Raw genomic sequence first — 20318 nt, forward strand, 5'->3', positions numbered from 1 at the left:
CTCAGCAGATTACAGATTGCCACCAGATGTGCATCGGAAACTACTACTGGCCTTCCAGGGAACGATCAAAGCGTAGACTATTTGAGCCATCACTCCCGTGGAGAAAAGTGCTCATGGCGATTGTTGTTTTCAATTCCGATTCAATTTATGTGTTTCATCAACACTCTGATAGTCCACAGACTACAAAATGCCACCAGACGTGCATCGGAAACTTCTACTGGTCTTCCAGGGAACTATCAAAGCGTAGACTGTTTGAGACATTACTCCCATGGACTAAAGTGCGCATGGTGATTGTTGTATTCAATCCCGATGCAATTTCAGTGTTTCATCAACACTCTGATAGTCCACAGATTACAGAATGCCACAAGACGTGCATCGGAAACTTCTACTGGTCTTCCAGGGAACTATCAAAGCGTAGACTGTTTCAGACATTACTCCCATGGAGAAAAGTGCGGATGGTGACTGTTGTATTCAATCCCGATGCAATTTCTGTGTTTCATCAACACTCTGATAGTCCACAGATTACAGAATGCCACCAGATGTGCATCGGAAACTACTACTGGTCTTCCAGGGAAGGATCAAAGCGTAGACTGTTTGAGACATACCTCCCGCGGAGAAAAGTGCTCATGGTGAGTGTTGTATTCAATCCCGAAGCAATTTCTGTGTTTCATCAACACTCTGATAGTCCACAGATTACAGAAAGCCTCCAGATGTGCATCGGAAACTACTTCTAGTCTTCCAAGGAACGATCAAGGCGTAGACTGTTTGAGACACTACTCCCATGGAGTAAAGTGCTCATGGTGAATGTTGTATTAAATCCCGATGCAATTTCTGTGTTTCATCAACACCCTGATAGTCCACAGATTACAGAATGCCTCCAGATGTGCATCGGAAACTACCACTGGTCTTCCAGGGAACGATCAAAACGTAGACTGTTTGAGAGATTACTCCCATGGAGGAAAGTGTGCATGGTTACTGTTGTATTCAATCCCGATGCAATTTCTGTGTTTCATCAACAGTCTGATGGTCCACAGATTACAGAATATCTCCAGATGTGCATCGGATACTACTACCGGTCTTCCAGGGAACGATCAAAGCGTAGACTGTGTGAGACATTGCTCCCATGGAGGAAAGTGCGCATGGTGACTGTTGTATTCAATCCCGAAGCAATTTCTGTGTTTCATCAACACTCTGATAGTCCACAGATTACAGAAAGCCTCTAGATGTGCATCGGAAACTACTACTGGTCTTGCAGGGAACGATCAAAGCGTAGACTGTTAGAGACATTACTCGCATGGAGGAAAGTGCGCATGGTGACTGTTGTATTCAATCCCGATACAATTTCTGTATTTCATTAACTCTCTGATAGTCCACAGATTACAGAATGCCACCAGATGTGAATCTGAAACTACCACTGGTCTTCCAGGGTACGATCAAAGCGAATAATATTCTAGTCATTACTCCCATGGAGGAAAGTGCGCATGGTGACTGTTGTATTCAATCCCGATGCAATTTCTGTGTTTCATCAACACTCTGATAGTACACGGATTACAGAATGACTCCAGAAGTTCATCGGAAACTACTACTGGTCTTCCAGGGAACGATCAAAGCGTAGACTGTTTGAGACATTACTTTTATTGAGGAATGTGCGCCCGGTGACTGTTGTATTCAATCCTGATGCAATTACTGTGTTTCGTCAACACTATGATAGTCCACAGGTTACAGAATGCCTCCAGATGTGCATCGGAAACTACTACTGGTCTTCCAGGGAACGATCAAAGCGAAACATTTTTGAGACATTACTCCCATGGAGGAATGTGCGCATGGTGACTGTTGTATTCAATCCCGATGCATTTACTGTGTTTAATCAACACTCTGATAGTCCGCAGATTACAGAATGCCACGAGATGTGCTTCGGAAACTACTACTGGTCTTCCAGGGAACGATCAAAGCGTAGACTGTCTCAGACATTACTCCCATGGATGAAGGTGCGGATGGTGACTGTTGTATTCAATCCCGATGCCATTTCTGTGTTTCATCAACACTCTGATATTCCACAGATTACAGAATGCCACCAGATGTGGATCGGAACCTACTACTGGTCTTCCAGAGAACGATCAAAGAGTAGACTGTTTGAGATATAACTTCCGGGGAGGAAAGTGGGCATGGTGACTGTTGTATTCAATCCCGATGCAATTTCTGTGTTTCATCAACACTCTGGTACTCCACAGATTACAGAATGCCACCAGATGTGCATCTGAAACTACTACTGGTTTTCCAGGTAACGATCAGAGCGTAGACTGTTTGAGACATTACTAACGTGGAGGAAAGTGCGCATGGTGACTGTTGTATTGTCTACCGATGCAATTTCTGCGTTTCATCAAAACTCTGATACTCCACAGATTACAGAATTCCACCAGATGTGGATCGGAAACTTCTACTGGTCTTCCAGGGAACTATCAAAGCGTAGACTATTTGAGACATACCTCCCGTGGAGGAAAGTGCGCATGGTGACTGTTGTATTCAATCCCGATGCAATTTCTGTGTTTCATCAACACTCTGATAGTCCACAGATTACAGAATGCCTCCAGATAGGCGTAGGAAACTACTACTGGTCTTCCAGGGAACTATCAAAGTGTAGACTGTTTGAGACATTACTCCCATGGACTAAAGTGCGCATGGTGACTGTTGTATTGAATCCCGATGCATTTTCTGTGTTTCATTAACACTCTGATAGTCCACAGATTACAGAATGCCTCCAGATGTGCATCGGAAACTACTACTGGTCTTCCAGGGAACGATCAAAGCGTAGACTGTTTGAGACATTACTCCCATGGGGGAAAGTGCGCATGGTGATTGTTGTATTCAATCCCGATGCAATTTCAGTGTTTCATCAACACTCCGATTGTCCAAAGATTACAGAATGCCTCCAGATGTGCATCGGAAACTACTACTGGTCTTCCAGGGAAAGCTAAAAATGTAGACTGTTCGAGACATTACTCCCATTGAGGAAAGTGCGCATGGTGACTGTTGTATTCAATCCCGATGCAATTTCAGTGTTTCATCAACACTCTGATAGTCCACAGATTACAGAATGCCACCAGATGTGCATCGGAAACTACTACTGGTCTTCCAGGGAAGCGTAAAAGCGTAAACTGTTTGAGACATACCTCCCGTGGAGGAAAGTGCTCATGGTGACTGTTGTATTCAATCCCGATGCAATTTCTGTGTTTCATCAACACTCTGATAGTCCACAGACTACAGAATGCCTCCAGATGTGCATCGGAAACTACTACTGGTCTTCCAGCGAACGATCAAAGCGTAGACTCTTTGAGACATTACTCCCATGGAGGAAAGTGCGCATGGTGACCGTTGTATTGAATCCCGGTGCAATTTCTACGTTTCATCAACACTCTGATAGTCCACAGATTACGGAAAGCCTCCAGTTGTGCATCGGAAACTACTACTGGTCTTCCAGGGAACGATCAAAGAATACACTGTTACAGACATTACTCCCATGGAGGAAAGTGCGCATGGTGACTGTTGTATTAAATCCAAATGCAATTTCTGTGTTTCATCAACACTCTGATAGTACACAGATTACAGAAAGCCTCCAGATGTGCATCGGAAACTACCACTGGTCTTCCAGGGAACGATCAAAACGTAGACTGTTTGAGAGATTACTCCCATGGAGGAAAGTGTGCATGGTTACTGTTGTATTCAATCCCGATGCAATTTCTGTGTTTCATCAACAGTCTGATGGTCCACAGATTACAGAATATCTCCAGATGTGCATCGGATACTACTACTGGTCTTCCAGGGAACGATCAAAGCGTAGACTGTGTGAGACATTGCTCCCATGGAGGAAAGTGCGCATGGTGACTGTTGTATTCAATCCCGAAGCAATTTCTGTGTTTCATCAACACTCTGATAGTCCACAGATTACAGAAAGCCTCTAGATGTGCATCGGAAACTACTACTGGTCTTGCAGGGAACGATCAAAGCGTAGACTGTTAGAGACATTACTCGCATGGAGGAAAGTGCGCATGGTGACTGTTGTATTCAATCCCGATACAATTTCTGTATTTCATTAACTCTCTGATAGTCCACAGATTACAGAATGCCACCATATGTGAATCGGAAACTACCACTGGTCTTCCAGGGAACGATCAAAGCGAATAAAATTCTAGTCATTACTCCCATGGAGGAAAGTGCGCATGGTGACTGTTGTATTCAATCCCGATGCAAATTCTGTGTTTCATCAACACTCTGATAGTACACAGATTACAGAATGACTCCAGATGTTCATCGGAAACTACTACTGGTCTTCCAGGGAACGATCAAAGCGTAGACTGTTTGAGACATAACTTTTATTGAGGAATGTGCGCCCGGTGACTGTTGTATTCAATCCTGATGCAATTACTGTGTTTCGTCAACACTATGATAGTCCACAGGTTACAGAATGCCTCCAGATGTGCATCGGAAACTACTACTGGTCTTCCAGGGAACGATCAAAGCGAAACATTTTTGAGACATTACTCCCATGGAGGAATGTGCGCATGGTGACTGTTGTATTCAATCCCGATGCATTTACTGTGTTTCATCAACACTCTGATAGTCCGCAGATTACAGAATGCCACGAGATGTGCTTCGGAAACTACTACTGGTCTTCCAGGGAACGATCAAAGCGTAGACTGTCTCAGACATTACTCCCATGGATGAAGGTGCGGATGGTTGACTGTTGTATTCAATCCCGATGCCATTTCTGTGTTTCATCAACACTCTGATATTCCACAGATTACAGAATGCCACCAGATGTGCATCGGAAACTACTACTGGTCTTCCAGGGAACGATCAAAGAGTAGACTGTTTGAGACATAACTTCCGGGGAGGAAAGTGGGCATGGTGACTGTTGTATTCAATCCCGATGCAAATCTGTGTTTCATCAACACTCTGGTACTCCACAGATTACAGAATGCCACCAGATGTGCATCTGAAACTACTACTGGTTTTCCAGGTAACGATCAAAGCGTAGACTGTTTGAGACATTACTAACGTGGAGGAAAGTGCGCATGGTGACTGTTGTATTCAATCCCGATGCAATTTCTGTGTTTCATCAACACTCTGATAGTCCACAGATTACAGAATGCCTCCAGATAGGCATAGGAAACTACTACTGGTCTTCCAGGGAACTATCAAAGCGTAGACTGTTTGAGACATTACTCCCATGGACTAAAGTGCGCATGGTGACTGTTGTATTTAATCCCGATGCATTTTCTGTGTTTCATTAACACTCTGATAGTCCACAGATTACAGAATGCCTCCAGATGTGCAACGAAAACTACTACTGGTCTTCCAGGGAACGATCAAAGCGTAGACTGTTTGAGACATTACTCCCATGGGGGAAAGTGCGCATGGTGATTGTTGTATTCAATCCCGATGCAATTTCAGTGTTTCATCAACACTCCGATAGTCCACAGATTACAGAATGCCTCCAGATGTGCATCGGAAACTACTACTGGTCTTCCAGGGAAAGCTAAAAGTGTAGACTGTTCGAGACATTACTCCCATGGAGGAAAGTGCGCATGGTGACTGTTGTATTCAATCCCGATGCAATTTCAGTGTTTCATCAACACTCTGATAGTCCACAGATTACAGAATGCCACCAGATGTGCATCGGAAACTACTACTGGTCTTCCAGGGAAGCATAAAAGCGTAAACTGTTTGAGACATACCTCCCGTGGAGGAAAGTGCTCATGGTGACTGTTGTATTCAATCCCGATGCAATTTCTGTGTTTCATCAACACTCTGATAGACCACAGACTACAGAATGCTTCCAGATGTGCATCGGAAACTACTACTGGTCTTCCAGCGAACGATCAAAGCGTAGACTCTTTGAGCCATTACTCCCATGGAGGAAAGTGCGCATGGTGACCGTTGTATTGAATCCCGGTGCAATTTCTACGTTTCATCAACACTCTGATAGTCCACAGATTACGGAAAGCCTCCAGTTGTGCATCGGAAACTACTACTGGTCTTCCAGGGAACGATCAAATAATACACTGTTACAGACATTACTCCCATGGAGGAAAGTGCGCATGGTGACTGTTGTATTCAATCCAAATGCAATTTCTGTGTTTCATCAACACTCTGATGGTCCACAGAATATACAATTCCACCAGATGTGCATCGGAAACTACTACTGGTCTTCCAGGGAACGATCAAAGCGTACACTGTTACAGACATTACTCCCATGGAGGAAAGTGCGCATGGTGACTGTTGTATTCAATCCCGATGGAATTTCTGTGTTTCATCAACACTCTGATGGTCCACAGAATACAAAAAGCCACCAGATGTGCATCGGAACCTACTACTGGTCTTCCAGGGAACGATCAAATGGTAGACTGTTTGAGACATTACTAACGTGGAGGAAAGTGCGCATGGTGACTGTTGTATTGAATCCCGATGCAATTTCTTTGTTTCATCAACTCTCTGAACTCAGCAGATTACAGATTGCCACCAGATGTGCATCGGAAACTACTACTGGCCTTCCAGGGAACGATCAAAGCGTAGACTATTTGAGCCATCACTCGCGTGGAGAAAAGTGCTCATGGTGATTGTTGTTTTCAATTCCGATTCAATTTATGTGTTTCATCAACACTCTGATAGTCCACAGACTACAGAATGCCACCAGACGTGCATCGGAAACTTCTACTGGTCTTCCAGGGAACTATCAAAGCGTAGACTGTTTGAGACATTACTCCCATGGACTAAAGTGCGCATGGTGATTGTTGTATTCAATCCCGATGCAATTTCAGTGTTTCATCAACACTCTGATAGTCCACAGATTCCAGAATGCCACCAGACGTGCATCGGAAACTTCTACTGGTCTTCCAGGGAACTATCAAAGCGTAGACTGTTTCAGACATTACTCCCATGGAGGAAAGTGCGGATGGTGACTGTTGTATTCAATCCCGATGCAATTTCTGTGTTTCATCAACACTCTGATAGTCCACAGATTACAGAATGCCACCAGATGTGCATCGGAAACTACTACTGGTCTTCCAGGGAAGGATCAAAGCGTAGACTGTTTGAGACATACCTCCCGTGGAGAAAAGTGCTCATGGTGACTGTTGTATTCAATCCCGAAGCAATTTCTGTGTTTCATCAACACTCTGATAGTCCACAGATTACAGAAAGCCTCCAGATGTGCATCGGAAACTACTACTGGTCTTGCAGGGAACGATCAAAGCGTAGACTGTTACAGACATTACTCGCATGGAGGAAAGTGCGCATGGTGACTGTTGTATTCATCCCGATACAATTTCTGTATTTCATTAACTCTCTGATAGTCCACAGATTACAGAATGCCACCAGATGTGAATCGGAAACTACCACTGGTCTTCCAGGGAACGATCAAAGCGAATAATTTTCTAGTCATTACTCCCATGGAGGAAAGTGCGCATGGTGACTGTTGTATTCAATCCCGATGCAATTTCTGTGTTTCATCAACACTCTGATAGTACACGGATTACAGAATGACTCCAGAAGTTCATCGGAAACTACTACTGGTCTTCCAGGGAACGATCAAAGCGTAGACTGTTTGAGACATTACTTTTATTGAGGAATGTGCGCCTGGTGACTGTTGTATTCAATCCCGATGCAATTACTGTGTTTCGTCAACACTATGATAGTCCACAGGTTACAGAATGCCTCCAGATGTGCATCGGAAACTACTACTGGTCTTCCAGGGAACGATCAAAGCAAAAAATATTTGAGACATTACTCCCATGGAGGAATGTGAGCATGGTGGCTGTTGTATTTAATCACGATGCATTTACTGTGTTTCATCAACACTCTGATAGTCCGCAGATTACAGAATGCCACGAGATGTGCATCGGAAACTACTACTGGTTTTCCAGGGAACGATCAAAGCGTAGACTGTCTCAGACATTACTCCCATGGATGAAAGTGCGGATGGTGACTGTTGTATTCAATCCCGATGCCATTTCTGTGTTTCATCAACACACTGATATTCCACAGATTACAGAATGCCACCAGATGTGCATCGGAAACTACTACTGGTCTTCCAGGGAACGATCAAAGAGTAGACTGTTTGAGACATAACTTCCGGGGAGGAAAGTGGGCATGGTGACTGTTGTATTCAATCCCGATGCAATTTCTGTGTTTCATCAACACTCTGATACTCCACAGATTACTGAATGCCACCAGATGTGCATCTGAAACTACTACTGGTTTTCCAGGTAACGATCAAAGCGTAGACTGTTTGAGACATTACTAACGTGGAGGAAAGTGCGCCTGGTGACTGTTGTATTGAATACCGATGCAATTTCTGCGTTTCATCAAAACTCTGATACTCCACAGATTACAGAATGCCTCCAGATGGGCATGGGAAACTACTACTGGTCTTCCAGGGAACGATCAAAGCGTAGACTGTTTGAGACATTACTCCCATGGACTAAAGTGCGCATGGTGACTGTTGTATTGAATCCCGATGCATTTTCTGTGTTTCATTAACACTCTGATAGTCCACAGATTACAGAATGCCTCCAGATGTGCATCGGAAACTACTACTGGTCTTCCAGGGAACGATCAAAGCGTAGACTGTTTGAGACATTACTCCCATGGGGGAAAGTGCACATGGTGATTGTTGTTTTCAATTCCGACTCAATTTATGTGTTTCATCAACACTCTGATAGTCCACAGATTACAGAATGCCACCAGACGTGCATCGGAAACTTCTACTGGTCTTCCAGGGAACTATAAAATCGTAGACTGTTTCAGACGTTACTCCCATGCAGGAAAGTGCGGATGGTGACTGTTGGATTGAATCCCGATGCAATTTCTGTGTTTCATCAAAACTCTGATGCTCCACAGATTACAGAATGCCACCAGATGTGCATCGGAAACTACTACTGGTCTTCCAGAAAAGGATAAAACCGTAGACTATTTGAGACATCACTCCCGGTGAGGAAAGTGCGCATGGTGACTGTTGTATTCAATTCCGATTCAATTTATGTGTTTCATCAACACTCTGATAGTCCACAGATTACAGAATGCCACCAGACGTGCATCGGAAACTTCTACTGGTCTTCCAGGGAACTATCAAAGCGTAGACTGTTTCAGACATTACTCCCATGGAGGAAGGTGCGGATGGTGACTGTTGTATTCAATCCCGATGCAATTTCTGTGTTTCATCAACACTCTGATAGTCCACAGATTACCGAATGCCACCAGATGTGCATCGGAAACTACTACTGGTCTTCCAGGGAAGCATAAAAGCGTAGACTGTTTGAGACATACCTCCCGTGGAGGAAAGTGCTCATGGTGACTGTTGTATTCAATCCCGATGCAATTTCTGTGTTTCATCAACACTCTGATAGTCCACAGACTACAGAATGCCTCCAGATGTGCATCGGAAACTACTACTGGTCTTCCAGGGAACGATCAGAGAATACACTGTTACAGACATTACTCCCACGGAGGAAAGTGCGCATGGTGACTGTTGTATTCAATCCAAATGCAATTTCTGTGTTTCATCAACACTCTGATGGTCCACAGAATATACAATGCCACCAGATGTGCATCGGAAACTACTACTGGTCTTCCAGGAAACGATCAAAGCGTACACTGTTACAGACATTGCCATCATGGAGGAAAGTGCGCATGGTGACTGTTGTATTCAATCCCGATGGAATTTCTGTGTTTCATCATCACTCTGATGGTCCACAGAATACAAGAAGCCACCAGATGTGCATCGGAAACAACTACTGGTCTTCCAGGGAACGATCAAATGGTAGACTGTTTGAGACATTACTAACGTGGAGGAAAGTGCGCATGGTGACTGTTGTATTGAATCCCGATGCAATTTCTGTGTTTCATCAACTCTCTGAAATCAGCAGATTACAGATTGCCACCAGATGTGCATCGGAAACTACTACTGGCCTTCCAGGGAACGATCAAAGCGTAGACTATTTGAGCCATCACTCCCGTGGAGAAAAGTGCTCATGGTGATTGTTGTTTTCAATTCCGATTCAATTTATGTGTTTCATCAACACTCTGATAGTCCACAGATTACAGAATGCCACCAGACGTGCATCGGAAACTTCTACTGGTCTTCCAGGGAACTATAAAATCGTAGACTGTTTCAGTCATTACTCCCATGCAGGAAAGTGCAGATGGTGACTGTTGGATTGAATCCCGATGCAATTTCTGTGTTTCATCAGAACTCTGATACTCCACAGATTACAGAATGCCACCAGATGTGCATCTGAAACTACTACTGGTTTTCCAGGTAACGATCAAAGCGTAGACTGTTTGAGACATTACTAACGTGGAGGAAAGTGCGCCTGGTGACTGTTGTATTGAATACCGATGCAATTTCTGCGTTTCATCAAAACTCTGATACTCCACAGATTACAGAATGCCTCCAGATGGGCATGGGAAACTACTACTGGTCTTCCAGGGAACGATCAAAGCGTAGACTGTTTGAGACATTACTCCCATGGACTAAAGTGCGCATGGTGACTGTTGTATTGAATCCCGATGCATTTTCTGTGTTTCATTAACACTCTGATAGTCCACAGATTACAGAATGCCTCCAGATGTGCATCGGAAACTACTACTGGTCTTCCAGGGAACGATCAAAGCGTAGACTGTTTGAGACATTACTCCCATGGGGGAAAGTGCACATGGTGATTGTTGTTTTCAATTCCGACTCAATTTATGTGTTTCATCAACACTCTGATAGTCCACAGATTACAGAATGCCACCAGACGTGCATCGGAAACTTCTACTGGTCTTCCAGGGAACTATAAAATCGTAGACTGTTTCAGACGTTACTCCCATGCAGGAAAGTGCGGATGGTGACTGTTGGATTGAATCCCGATGCAATTTCTGTGTTTCATCAAAACTCTGATGCTCCACAGATTACAGAATGCCACCAGATGTGCATCGGAAACTACTACTGGTCTTCCAGAAAAGGATAAAACCGTAGACTATTTGAGACATCACTCCCGGTGAGGAAAGTGCGCATGGTGACTGTTGTATTCAATTCCGATTCAATTTATGTGTTTCATCAACACTCTGATAGTCCACAGATTACAGAATGCCACCAGACGTGCATCGGAAACTTCTACTGGTCTTCCAGGGAACTATCAAAGCGTAGACTGTTTCAGACATTACTCCCATGGAGGAAGGTGCGGATGGTGACTGTTGTATTCAATCCCGATGCAATTTCTGTGTTTCATCAACACTCTGATAGTCCACAGATTACCGAATGCCACCAGATGTGCATCGGAAACTACTACTGGTCTTCCAGGGAAGCATAAAAGCGTAGACTGTTTGAGACATACCTCCCGTGGAGGAAAGTGCTCATGGTGACTGTTGTATTCAATCCCGATGCAATTTCTGTGTTTCATCAACACTCTGATAGTCCACAGACTACAGAATGCCTCCAGATGTGCATCGGAAACTACTACTGGTCTTCCAGGGAACGATCAGAGAATACACTGTTACAGACATTACTCCCACGGAGGAAAGTGCGCATGGTGACTGTTGTATTCAATCCAAATGCAATTTCTGTGTTTCATCAACACTCTGATGGTCCACAGAATATACAATGCCACCAGATGTGCATCGGAAACTACTACTGGTCTTCCAGGAAACGATCAAAGCGTACACTGTTACAGACATTACCATCATGGAGGAAAGTGCGCATGGTGACTGTTGTATTCAATCCCGATGGAATTTCTGTGTTTCATCATCACTCTGATGGTCCACAGAATACAAGAAGCCACCAGATGTGCATCGGAAACAACTACTGGTCTTCCAGGGAACGATCAAATGGTAGACTGTTTGAGACATTACTAACGTGAAGGAAAGTGCGCATGGTGACTGTTGTATTGAATCCCGATGCAATTTCTGTGTTTCATCAACTCTCTGAAATCAGCAGATTACAGATTGCCACCAGATGTGCATCGGAAACTACTACTGGCCTTCCAGGGAACGATCAAAGCGTAGACTATTTGAGCCATCACTCCCGTGGAGAAAAGTGCTCATGGTGATTGTTGTTTTCAATTCCGATTCAATTTATGTGTTTCATCAACACTCTGATAGTCCACAGATTACAGAATGCCACCAGACGTGCATCGGAAACTTCTACTGGTCTTCCAGGGAACTATAAAATCGTAGACTGTTTCAGTCATTACTCCCATGCAGGAAAGTGCAGATGGTGACTGTTGGATTGAATCCCGATGCAATTTCTGTGTTTCATCAGAACTCTGATACTCCACAGATTACAGAATGCCACCAGATGTGCATCGGAAACTACTACAGGTCTTCCAGAAAAGGATAAAACCGTAGACTATTTGAGACATCACTCCCGTGGAGGAAAGTGCGCATGGTGACTGTTGTATTCAATTCCGATTCAATTTATGTTTTCATCAACACTCTGATAGTCCACAGATTACAGAATGCCACCAGACGTGCATCGGAAACTTCGACTGGTCTTCCAGGGAACTATCAAAGCGTAGACTGTTTCAGACTTTACTCCCATGGAGGAAAGTGCGGATGGTGACTGTTGTATTCAATCCCGATGCAATTTCTGTGTTTCATCAACACTCTGATAGTCCACAGATTACAGAATGCCACCGGATGTGCATCGGAAACTACTACTGGTCTTCCAGGGAAGGATCAAAGCCTAGACTGTTTGAGACATACCTCCCGCGGAGGAAAGTGCTCAAGGTGACTGTTGTATTCAATCCCGATGCAATTTCTGTGTTTCATCAACACTCTGATAGTCCACAGACTACAGAATGCCTCCAGATGTGCATCGGAAACTACTACTGGTCTTCCAGGGAACGATCAAAGCGTAGATTGTTTGATGCATTACTCCCATTGACTAAAGTGCGCATGGTGACTTTTGAATTCAATCCCGATGCATTTTCTGTGTTTCATCAACACTCTGATAGTCCACAGATTACAGAATGCCTCCAGTTGTGCATCGGAAACTACTACTGGTCTTCCAGGGAACGATCAAAACGTATACTGTTTGAGACATTACTCCCATGGGGGAAAGTGAGAAGGTCACTGTTGTATTCAATCCCGATGCAATTTCAGTGATTCATTAACACTCTGATAGTCCACAGATTACAGAATGCCTCCAGATGTGCATCGGAAACTACTACTGGTCTTCCAGCGAACGATCATAGCGTAGACTGTTTGAGACATTACTCCCATGGAGGAAAGTGCGCATAGTGACCGTTGTATTGAATCCCGGTGCAATTTCTATGTTTCATCAACACTCTGATAGTCCACAGATTACGGAGAGCCTCCAGTTGTGCACATGAAACTACTACTGGTCTTCCAGGGAACGATCAAAGCGTACACTGTTCCAGACATTACTCCCATGGAGGAAAGTGCGCATGGTGACTGTTGTATTCAATCCAAATGAAATTTCTGTGTTTCAACAACACTCTGATGGTCCACAGAATATACAATGCCACCAGATGTGCATCGGAAACTACTACTGGTCTTCCAGGGAACGATCAAAGCGTACACTGTTACAGACATTCCTCCCATGGAGGAAAGTGCGCATGGTGACTGTTGTATTCAATCCCGATGGAATTTCTGTGTTTCATCAAAACTCTGATAGTCCACAGATTACAAAATGCCTCCAGATGTGCATCGGAAACTACTACTGGTTTTCCAGGAACGATCAAAGCGTAGACTGTGTGAGACACTACTCCCATGGAGGAAGGTGCGCGTGGTGACTGTTGTATTCAATCCCGATGCAATTTCTGTGTTTCATCAACACTCTGATAGTCCACAGATTACAGAATGCATCCAGATGTGCATAGAAAATTACTACTGGTCTTCCAGGGCACGATCATAGCGTAGACTGTTTGAGAATTACTCCCATGGAGGAAAGAGGGAATGGTGACTGTTGTATTCAATCCCGATGCAATTTCTGTGTTTCAGCAACACTCTGACAGTCCACCGATAACAGAGTGCCTCCAGATGTGCATCGGAAACTAGTACTGGTTTTCCAGAGAACGATCAAAGCGTAGAATGTTTGAGACATTATTCCCATGGAGGAAAGTGCGCATGGTGACTGTCGTATTCAATCCCGATGCAATTTCAGTGTTTCATCAACACTCCGTTAGTCCACAGGTTTCAGAATGCCTCCAGATGTGCATCGGAAACTACTTCTGGTCTTCCAGGGACGATCAAAGCGTAGAATGTTTGAGACACTACTCTCATAGAGGAAAGTGCGCATGGTGACTGTTGTATTCAATCCCGATGGAATTTATGTAATTCATCAACACTCTGATAGTCCACAGATTACAGAATGCCACCTGATGTGCATCGGAAACTACTACTGGTCTTCCAGGGAACGATCAAAGCGTACACTGTTACAGACATTACTCCCATGGAGGAAAGTGCGCATGGTGACTGTTGTATTCAATCCCGATGCAATTTCTGTGTTTCATCAACACTCTGATAGTCCACAGATTTCAGAATGCCTCCAGATGTGCATAGGAAATTACTACTGGTCTTCCAGGGCACGATCAAAGCGTAGACTGTTTGAGAATTACTCCCACGGAGGAAAGAGGGAATGGTGACTGTTGTATTCAATCCCGATGCAATTTCTGTGTTTCAGAAACACTCTGATAGTCCACAGATAACAGAGTGCCTCCAGATGTGCATCGGAAACTAGTACTGGTTTTCCAGAGAACGATCAAATCGTAGACTGTTTGAGACATTATTCCCATGGAGGAAAGTGCGCATGGTGACTGTCGTATTCAATCCCGATGCAATTTCAATGTTTCATCAACACTCCGTTAGTCCACAGAATTCAGAATGCCTCCAGATGTGCATCGGAACCTACTAGTGGTCTTCCAGGGAACGATCAAAGCGTATACTGTTTGAGAATTACTCCTTTGGAGGGAAGTGAACATGGTGTCTGTTGTATTCAATCCCGATTCAATTTCTGTATGTATTCAACACTCTGATAGTCCACAGATTACAGAATGCCTCCTGATGTGCATCGGAAACTACTACTTGTCTTCCAGGGAACGATCAAAGCGTAGACTGTTTGAGACGTACCTCCCATGGAGGAAAGGGCGCATGGTGAATGTTGTATTCAATCCCGATGCAATTTCTGTGTTTCATCAACACTCTGATAGTCCACAGATTACAGAAAGCCTCAAGACGTGCATCGGAAACTACTACTGGTCTTGCAGGGAACGATCAAAGCGTAGACTGTTACAGACATTACTCCTATGGAGGAAAGTGCGCATGTTGACTGTTGTATTCAATCCCGATGCAATTTCTGTGTTTCATCAACACTCTGATAGTCCACAGATTACAGAATGCCTCCAGATGTGCATCGGAAACTACTACTGGTCTTGCAGGGAACGATCAAAGCGAAGACTGTTTGAGACATTACTCCCATGGAGGAAAGTGCGCATGGTGACTGTTGTATTCAATCCCGATGCTATTTCTGTGTTTCATCAACACTCTCATAGTCCACAAATCACAGAATGCCTCCTGATGTGCATCGGAAACTACTACTGGTCGTCCAGGGAATGATCAAAGCGGAGACTGTTTGAGCTTTAATTCCATGGAGGAAAGTGCGCATGGTGACTGTTCTATTCAATCCCGATGCAATTTCAGTGTTTCATCAACAATCTGATAGTCCACAGATTACAGAATGCCTCCTGATGTGCATCGGAAACTACTACTGGTTTTCCAGGGAACGATCAAACCGTAGACAGTTTGAGAATTACTCCCATGCAGGAAAGTGCGCTTGGTGACTGTTGTATTCAATCCCGATGCAATTTCTGTGATTCATTAACAGTCCGATAGCCAACAGATTACAGAATATCTCCAGATGTGCATGGGAAATTATTACTGGTTTTCCAGAGAACGATGAAAGCGTAGACTGTTTCATACATTACTCCCATGGAGGAAAGTGCGCATGGTGACTGTTGTATTCAATCCCGATGCAATTTCTGTGCTTCATCAACACTCTGATAGTCCACAGATTACAGAATGCCTCCAGATGTGCATCGTAAACTACTACTGGTCATCCAGGGCACGATCAAAGCGTAGAGTGCTTGAGAATTACTCCCATGCAGGAAAGTTCACTTGGGGACTGTTGTATTCAATCCCGATGGAATTTCTGTAATTCATCAACACTCTGATAGTCCACAGATTACAGAATGCCACCTGTTGTGCATCATAAACTACTACTGGTCTTCCAGGGAACGATCAAAGCGTAGACTGTTTGAGACATTCCTCCCGTGGAGGAAACTGCGAATGGTGACTTTTGTGTTCAATCCCGATGCAATTTCTGTGTTTCATCAACACTCTGATAGTCCACAGATTACAGAATGCCACCAGATGTGCATCGGAAACTACTACTGGTCTTCCAGGGAACGATCAAAGCGTATACTGTTTGAGAATTACTCCTTTGGAGGGAAGTGAACATGGTGTCTGTTGTATTCAATCCCGATTCAATTTCTGTATGTATTCCACACTCTGATAGTCCACAGATTACAGAATGCCTCCAGATGTGCATCGGAAACTGCTACTGGTCTTCCAGGGAACGATCAAAGCGTAGACTGTTGGAGACGTACCTCCCGTGGAGGAAAGGGCGCATGGTGAATGTTGTATTCAATCCCGATGCAATTTCTGTGTTTCATCAACACCCTGATAGTCCACAGATTACAGAAAGCCTCAAGACGTGCATCGGAGACTACTACTGGTCTTCCAGGGAACGATCAAAGCGTAGAATGTTTGAGACATTACTCCAGTGGAGGAAAGTGCGCATGGTGACTGTTGTATTCAATCCCGATGCAATTTCTGTGTTTCATCAACACTCTGATAGTCCACAAATCACAGAATGCCTCCTGATGTGCATCGGAAACTACTACTGGTCTTCCAGGGAATGATCAAAGCAGGGACTGTTTGAGCTTTAATTCCATGGAGGGAAGTGCGCATGGTGACTGTTCTATTCAATCCCGATGCAATTTCAGTGTTTCATCAACAATCTGATAGTCCACAGATTACAGAATGCCTCCAGATGTGCATCGGAAACTACTACTGGTTTGCCAGGGAACGATCAAACCGTAGACTGTTTGAGAATTACTCCCATGCAGGCAAGTGCGCTTGGTGACTGTTGTATTCAATCCCGATGCAATTTCTGTGATTCATTAACAGTCCGATAGCCAACAGATTACAGAATATCTCCAGATGTGCATCGGAAATTATTACTGGTTTTCCAGGGAACGATGAAATCGTAGACTGTTTGAGAATTACTCCCATGCAGGAAAGTGCGCTTGGTGACTGTTGTATTCAATCCCGATGCAATTTCTGTGATTCAGTAACATTCCGATAGCCAACAGATTACAGAATATCTCCAGATGTGCATCGGAAATTATTACTGGTTTTCCAGGGAACGATGGAAGCGTAGACTGTTTGATACATTACTCCCATGGAGGAAAGTGGGCATGGTGACTGTTGTATTCAATCCCGATGGAAATTCTGTGTTTCATCAACACTCTGATAGTCCACAGATTACAGAATGCCTCCAGATGTGCATCGAAAACTATTACTTGTCTTCCAGGGAATGATCAAAGCGTAGACGGTTTTAGAATTACTCTCAAGGATAAAAGTGCGCATAGTGACTGTTGTATTCAATCCCGATGCAATTTCTGTGCTTCATCAACACTCTGATAGTCCACAGATTACAGAATGCCTCCAGATGTGCATCGTAAACTACTACTGGTCTTCCAGGGCACGATCAAAGCGTAGAGTGCTTGAGAATTACTCCCATGCAGGAAAGTGCACTTGGTGACTGTTGTATTCAATCCCGATGGAATTTCTGTAATTCATCAACACTCTGATAGTCCACAGATTACAGAATGCCACCAGATGTGCATCGGAAACTACTACTGGTCTTGCAGGGTACGATCAAAGCGTAGACTGTTAGAGACATTACTCGCATGGAGGAAAGTGCGCATGGTGACTGTTGTATTCAATCCCGATGCAATGTCTGTGTTTCATAAACACTCTGATAAACCCCAGATTACAGAAAGCCTCCAGATGTGCATCGGAAACTACTACTGGTCTTGCAGAGAACGATCAAATCGGAGACTGTTTGAGACATTACTCGCATGGAGGAAAGTGCGCATGGTGACTGTTGTATTCAATCCCGATGCAATGTCTGTGTTTCATCAACACTCTGATAAACCCCAGATTACAGAAAGCCTCCAGATGTGCATCGGAAACTACTACTGGTCTTCCAGGGAACGATCAAAGCGTACACTGTTACAGACATTATTCCCATGGAGGAAAGTGCGCATGGTGACTGTTGTATTCAATTCCGATGGAATTTCTGTGTTTCATCAAAACTCTGATAGTCCACAGATTACAAAATGCCTCCAGATGTGCATCGGGAACTACTACTGGTTTTCCAGGGAACGATCAAAGCGTAGACTGTGTGAGACACTAGTCCCATGGAGGAAGATGCGCATGGTGACTGTTGTATTCAATCCCGATGCAATTTCTGTGTTTCATCAACACTCTGATAGTCCACAGATTACAGAATACATCCAGATGTGCATAGGAAATTACTACTGGTCTTTCAGGGCACGATCAAAGCGTAGACTGTTTGAGAATTACTCCCATGGAGGAAAGAGGGAATGGTGACTGTTGTATTCAATCCCGATGCAATTTCTGTGTTTCATCAACACCCTGATAGACCACAGACTACAGAATGCCACCAGATGTCCATCGGAAACTACTACTGGTCTTCCAGGGAACGATCAAAGCGTAGACTGTTTGAGACATTACTCCCGCGAAGGAAAGTGCGCATGGTGACTGTCGTATTCAATCCTGATGCAATTTCAGTGTTTCATCAACACTCCGTTAGTCCACAGATTTCCGAATGCCTCCAGATGTGCATCGGAAACTACTTCTGGTCTTCCAGGGACGATCAAAGCGTAGAATGTTTGAGACACTACTCTCATAGAGGAAAGTGCGCATGGTGACTGTTGTATTCAATCCCGATGGAATTTCTGTAATTCATCAACACTCTGATAGTCCACAGATTACAGGATGCCACCTGATGTGCATCGGAAACTACTACTGGTCTTTCAGGGAACGATCAAAGCGTACACTGTTACAGACATTACTCCTATGGAGGAAAGTGCGCATGGTGACTGTTGTATTCAATCCCGATGCAATTTCTGTGTTTCATCAACACTCTGATAGTCCACAGATTACAGAATGCCTCCAGATGTGCATAGGAAATTACTACTGGTCTTCCAGGGCACGATCAAAGCGTAGACTGTTTGAGAATTACTCCCACGGAGGAAAGAGGGAATGTTGACCGTTGTATTCAATCCCGATGCAATTTCTGTGTTTCAGCAACACTCTGATAGTCCACAGATAAAAGAGTGCCTCCAGATGTGCATCGGAAACTAGTACTGGTTTTCCAGAGAACGATCAAATCGTAGACTGTTTGAGACATTATTCCCATGGAGGAAAGTGCGCATGGTGACTGTCGTATTCAATCCCGATGGAAATTCTGTGTTTCATCAACACTCTGATAGTCCACAGATTACAGAATGCCTCCAGATGTGCATCGAAAACTATTACTTGTCTTCCAGGGAATGATCAAAGCGTAGACGGTTTTAGAATTACTCTCAAGGATAAAAGTGCGCATAGTGACTGTTGTATTCAATCCCGATGCAATTTCTGTGCTTCATCAACACTCTGATAGTCCACAGATTACAGAATGCCTCCAGATGTGCATCGTAAACTACTACTGGTCTTCCAGGGCACGATCAAAGCGTAGAGTGCTTGAGAATTACTCCCATGCAGGAAAGTGCACTTGGTGACTGTTGTATTCAATCCCGATGGAATTTCTGTAATTCATCAACACTCTGATAGTCCACAGATTACAGAATGCCACCTGATGTGCATCAGAAACTACTACTGGTCTCCCAGGGAACGATCAAATCGTAGACTGTTTGAGACATACCTCCCGTGGAGGAAACTGCGAATGGTGACTGTTGTGTTCAATCCCGATGCAATTTCTGTGTTTCATCAACACTCTGATAGTCCAGAGATTACAGAATGCCACCAGATGTGCATAGGAAACTACTACTGGTCTTCCAGGGAACGATCAAAGCGTATACTGTTTGAGAATTACTCCTTTGGAGGGAAGTGAACACGGTGTCTGTTGTATTCAATCCCGATTCCATTTCTGTATGTATTCAACACTC

The sequence above is a fragment of the Schistocerca gregaria genome, unplaced genomic scaffold, assembly GCF_023897955.1.
Source record: "Schistocerca gregaria isolate iqSchGreg1 unplaced genomic scaffold, iqSchGreg1.2 ptg000285l, whole genome shotgun sequence".
Taxonomy (NCBI): Eukaryota; Metazoa; Arthropoda; class Insecta; order Orthoptera; family Acrididae; genus Schistocerca; species Schistocerca gregaria.